We start from the raw sequence: 6,000 nt of genomic DNA, 5'->3' as shown, positions 1-6,000 counted from the left end.
TGGCAACTCTACCCCCAATATTTTCTTCTGGAATCAGTCTTCCAAACAACGCAGGGTTTCCTCCTTTAAGACAGCGCCTGTGGCTCAGTGAGTAGGGTGCCAGCCCCGTATACCAAGGGTGGTGGGTTCAAACCTGGCCCTGGCCAAACTGCAACAAAAATTAGCTGGGCATTGTGGCACGCACCTGTAACCCCAGCTACTCGGGAGGCCGAGGCAAGAGAATCGCCTAAGCCCAAGAACTGGAGGTTGCTGTGAACTGTGATGTCCCAGCACTCTACAGAAGGCAACAAAGTGAGACTCTGTCTCTAAAAAAAAAAGGCTCACTTTCTTGGGTGGTGCCTGTAGCTCAGTTGGCAGGATGCTGGCCACATACACCAAGGGTGGAGGGTTCGAACCTAGCCCGGGCCAGCTAAAACAACAATTACAACTGCAACAACAACAAAAAATAGCCAGTTGTTGTGGCAGGAGCCTGTAGTCCCAGCTACTTGGGAGGGTGAGGCAAGAGAATCGCTTAAGCCCAAGAGTTTGAGGTTGCTGTGAGCTGTGATGCCACAGAACTCTACCTAAGGCAACAGCTTGAGACCCTGGCTCAAAAAAAAAAAAAGTCTCATCTCTGGGCTTTATCATGGTACCTTGTAATCCTAGCACTTTGGGAGGTCTAGGCAAGAGGACTGCTTGAGGCCAGGAGTTCCAGACCAGCTTGGGCAATAGTGAGACTCTTGTCTCCACAAAAACATTAAAAAATTAGCTGGGCAAGGTAGTGGGGACATATAGTTCCAGCTACTTGGGAAGCTGAGACAGGAGGATTGCTGGAGCCCGGGAGTTTGAGGTTGCTGTGAGTAAACCCAGGAGGCCTTCACTGCATTCTCACCCATGCACCAGGGCAAGACCTTATCTCAAATAAATAAATAGATACGTAAACTAATCTTCTTAACTATTTTTTTTTTTTTTTAGACAGGCTTACTGTGTCACCCTCAGTAGAGTGCCATGGTGTTACAGTTCACAGCAACCTCAAACTCTTGGGCTGAAGAGATCCTCTTGCCTCAGCCTCCCAAGTAGCTGGGACTAGAGGTGCCAGCCACAACACCTGGCTAGTTTTTCTATTTTTAGTATGAAGGGGTGTCTGAAAAGCAAAAAGCAGCCCCTGTCTATTATTCACAGAGAAGTCTCTCTGTAAAGCAGAGAGCAACCCCGAGGGAAATGGTTAAAACTGACAAAACATAGGGCCGGAGAAGATAAAGGCAGGAATAAACTTATTCAAAGGCAGAGGAACATCAGGGCAGGGGGCGCCTGTGTAGACGGAGAGGGGTTGTGAGAAGGTGGGGGAAGTCATTTTTCCTGCAGAGTGAATGATGCTGTGTCTGAGACTGATTCCACAGCAGCAGTTGGTGTCGCCCCAGGGTGAAAACATAGTGAGAATAAGATGGATCAGGCAGGCGAAGCGGGGCGTCACACAGCTGGTCTGATCCGTTTCAGGTCTGGCCTCACCTGCACCCCCACACCCCTCCTCCCTTACTTACTATTTTATAAATTCAGCTCCCATCCTAAAGATGCCTATACTGAGTAGTTTAGGTGGAATGATTTAGGAGATTAACTTTTTTTTTGAGACAGAGTCTCACTAGGTCGCCCTCAGTAGAGTGCCATAGCGTCATAGCTCACAGCAACCTCAAACTCGGGCTTAAGTGATTCTCTTGCCTCAGCCTCCCGAGTAGCTGGGACTACAGGCGCCTGCCACAACTCCCGGCTATTCTCTTGTTGCAGTTGTCATTGTTGTTTTAGCAGGCCCGGGCCAGGCTTGAACCCATCATCCTCGGTTTCTGTGGCTGGCGCCATAACCACTGTGCTACAGCCGCTGAGCCAGGAGATTAACTTTTGAAGTGGAATGCTGTAATAGGTCAGTGAGTTATGCTAAGGGTTAATGTGGTCTTTGCTTTGAATTGTGCAAATTAAGAAAGAGTACCACATTGGAAAAAGGTAACTTTGTGTATATAAGAAGTAAAACTTTGAATAGAGGTTCATGGGCCACTTCAGTCACCCCTCTCCTGTTAAGCCTGGTTTTAACTTTCGTAGAGCTTTTTTATGTCTATCAATAAACTCTGAATATTCAAACGTGCCACGTACTTTTTATGTCATCCTGGTTGTCCTGTCCACTCAGAAGGGGTGTGTGGAATGAAAGGCCCTGGCCAGGGTACACCCTGGTGTGGCTTGAAGAACTGTGGCCAGATTGCCTGTGAGAATGGCAAGCAGACTTTTTTCTGGCTCTCTTTCCGCAAGGGATGGTCGCCTGTCCTAGTCTGTGTTTGTGGCTCTGTGTTCATTAGTGGTATGTCTTTCAATTCTTTGTTTGCTCGCCCAAGAACCCACTGTTTAAAGCTTCACGTGCTTTCAGATAGAGATGGGGTCTCACTTTTCCTCAGGCTGCTCTGAAACTCCTGAGCTCGAGTGGTCCACCTGCCTCAGCCTCCCAGAGTGCTGGGATTACAGGTGTGAGCCACCCTCTCCTTAATCATTTCAATAGAAATTTTTCCACAGTGCTCTACGTTCCCATGGCTTTGAGATGTGTTGCCTCATGCCAGTTACAGCACTAATGTTGTAGTTTGGGAATGGATTTGGAGACAACTTTGAGACTTGCCTTTATAAACACTAGGACTTGTGTTTCCTTTTTCCCTCTCTTTTAAATTTGTTTTCCTTTTTGCCTTGAAAATTTTCAAACCTGGCGGCTCCTGTAGCTTAGTGGGTAGGGTGCTGACCACGTACACCAAGGCTGGTGAGTTCGAAGCCAGCCAGGGTCAGCTAAAAAAACAATGACAACTGCAACAACAAAAATAGCCAGGCATCGTGGTGGTGCTTGTAGTCCCAGCTACTTGGGAAGCTGAGGCAAGAGAATCGCTTAAGCCCAAGAGTTTGAGGTTGCTGTGAGCTGTGATGCCATGGCACTCTACCCAGGGTGACAGCTTGACACTCTGTCTCAAAGGAAAAAAAATGCAAGCGGTGCCTGTGGCTCAGTAGTTAGGGCACTGGCCCCATACACCGAATCTGGCCCCGGCCAAACTGCAACAGAAAAATAGCCGGGCATTGTGGTGGGTGCCTGTAGTTCCAGCTACTCGGGAGGCTGAGACAAGAGAATCGCCTAAGTCCAGGAGTTGGAGGTTGCTGTGAGCTGTGACGTCACAGCTCTCTACTGAGGGTGATAAAGTGAGACTCTGTCTCTATTAAAAAAAGAAAAAGAAAAGAAAAGAAAATGCAATGAACACCCAGACATTGGGGAGCAGCAGTCAGCCCTAGTTCTGTTTTTATATGACCGGGGAACTAAGAATGGTTTTTACATTTTTAAGTGGTTGAAAACAAAATTTAAAAGAAGAATATTTCATAACACATGAGAACTATGTGAAATTCGAATCTCAGTCTCCACAAATGCCATCTACCTGCATGTCTCCGCCACTTCCGCTCTGCCACAGAGGGTTGGAAAGCCGCTGCAGAGATCCCGTCTCTTGAAACTCCAAAATACTTACTATGTTGCCCTTTACAGGAAAAGTTTGGCAAATCCTGACTTGGATTTACTGATTGTTAACATTATGCCCCATTTGCTTTTTCTGTCTCTCTCTTTTTTTTAAGACAGAGCCTCAAGCTGTCGCCCTGGGTAGAGTGCCGTGACATTGCAGTTCACAGCAACCTTCAATTCCTGGGCTCAAGAGATTCTCCTGCCTCCGCCTCCCAAGTAGCTGGGACTACAGGTACCCGCCACAACACCCGGTTATTTTTTTAGTTGCAGCCGTCATTGTTGTTTGGTGGGCCCAGGCTGGATTCGAACCTGCCAGCTCAGGTGTATGTGGCTGGCGCCTTAGCCGCTTGAGCCACAGGCGCCGAGCCACTTTTTCTGTCTCTTGCTGGAACATCTGTGCTAGTCTTGATGCTAAACCCTCTAAATACTTCCATGTCTGAGTTTCTTAAGTCAAAAGGCAGGAATAACAGACATGGTGTGAGAAGAGACAAATTAACACCAAATGTTTAGCACACAGTGCTTGGCACATAGAATTTAACAAAGGATCCGACACAAATTCCTGGCATTTTTCATAGAGGTGGTTGGCAGAACCCCTGGCTTGAAAGTCCTGAAGCCCTGCTCCCTGCAGTGGAAGCCAGCTTTTCCTCAGAAGGGGCTTCTTACCCAAGAAGCAGAAAAAAACACTGGGAAACCTCATTTTTTCCACAGCTTGTGGCTTGGCTGACTCAACTGTCTTTCCCTGAGTCACGAGTTTTTCCTCTCTTAGTTGGAAGACCAGGGCCCTCCACCCAGCCTCCCAACCCACAGCCAGCCCACGTTGGAAAGGAGGCAGAGAGCTGGATGATCGGAACTTGCACTGGCTCCAGGGGATGGTTTCTGGGCCCTCTACTCAGAGCTGGGAGGAAGGGTAGATAAGGAGACTGAGGCCCAGGTGGGCCCTGGACCACCATTGAGATAAGGCTGGAAGGGGTCTCCTGACTCCAAGACCAACAAGTGGGCACTGTGCCTCTGGTCTTCCAGAATCGTGAGAAGGGTGCCCTTTCCTGGATGCCTGCTCTGTACCAGGCAGGCACAGTGTAAGATGCCAGGGTACCGTTATAAACACAACAGGCCTGCCTTCCCAGGGGCCTGGCTCCCTTCCTAATGGCACGGGCTCCCCAGTCCCAGACAGGGCCTATCCTCTGTGACAAGCGCCTCCTTGCTAGGGAGGTGGGGGATCTGAGAACACAGCCTGGAGGGCTCAGCTTGAAATCACCCTCCACCCGCTGGTGACAAGCAGTGTGTACCCTTGGGCACTTGTGTGGCATTTCTCAGAGTCCCAGTGTCCCAGCCGGCCTCCCTAGTTAAACCTCAGCCTGTGGGGTCTCAGCTCTCGTTTCTTCCTCCTCCGTGCAGTGCAGAGGCCTGGCCACATTCTCAGGACTCATGAATTCCCAATGGTCGGTAACCGGCTCAAGGGGAGCCCACAGAGCCTGTGCGGAGTGTTGTGGGAGGGAAAACACAGCCCCATTTTAGGAGCTGGGTGGACTTGAGGATCTGTGCTTTCAGATGCTCTGATTTAAGAGAAGCTGAAAATCCTGATTGTATGTAAATTCTCCCCAAAAAAACGTCCAGAGCAATGCATTGTTTACATTCATTTGTGAGACAAAAAGACATGCCTTTGGGGTCAAGTTTGGTTCAGGGTGACCTGCCAGGCTGTGGCTTTTGCTGGACTCTCAGTAAACACTGTCCTTCCTAATGGGGTGGGGGCTCTCCAAGGCCACAGCTGGTGGCCTCTCCTTTGCCAATCAGCTCCAGTCTCCGCCCCTTCCCTTCCCAGCTGGGAGAGGCATTTCCCCAGCACTGGGCCTCCCTCAAGGCCTGGACCACACCCCCAGGGAGGGCAAGGCAGGGCGCTACTGCCCATGCCTTCAAGCACCAGCCCTAGAGGCCAGAGCCCAGGCTGAGCAAAGGGTCTAAGTACAAACAGACACCCCTGGAGCAGGCTCAGCCCTCCCTCCCCTGCACCCCTCTCCTGGGACGGGCCCCCCTGCCACTGCCCAGATGCCTGGGCTCTGTCCCATTTATAAGACAAACTGCAACTATGTAACACATTTACTGCCTTCCAATAACTGCCCAGCTGTTCTCAGCCCTGAATAAGATGAATACAGTCTGGCCTGTGGGGCGCATGGCCCAGGTGGGGGACTCTAGTGGACTAAGGAAATGACTCAGATCGGGAGAGATGCTTTACAAAATACCAAATCAGGTGACGTTGTGGAGGGTGTTGGCGTTGTGGAGGTGTTGGCTCCGAGACAGGGGTCTGCTTTGCTAGCTGGGGAGCCTCTCAGGGAGGTGCTGGTCTGAGCCCTGGAGTCCAGGGAAGTGCCAAGGCCTTGGAGTTTGAGGAACAGGGAAAAGCCTTGGGGACAGGGTGTGTAGGAAGCGCCTGGGCTCCGAGAGCTGTGAGGCCTGTGGGGGTTCACTCTGAGTATCACAGGACACCAGGGCCCAGTCCTGGG

This window comes from Nycticebus coucang, chromosome 10 (assembly GCF_027406575.1).
Source record: "Nycticebus coucang isolate mNycCou1 chromosome 10, mNycCou1.pri, whole genome shotgun sequence".
Lineage (NCBI taxonomy): Eukaryota > Metazoa > Chordata > Mammalia > Primates > Lorisidae > Nycticebus > Nycticebus coucang.
The sequence above is the reverse complement of the archived record's forward strand: the minus strand, read 5'-3'. Positions refer to the sequence as shown.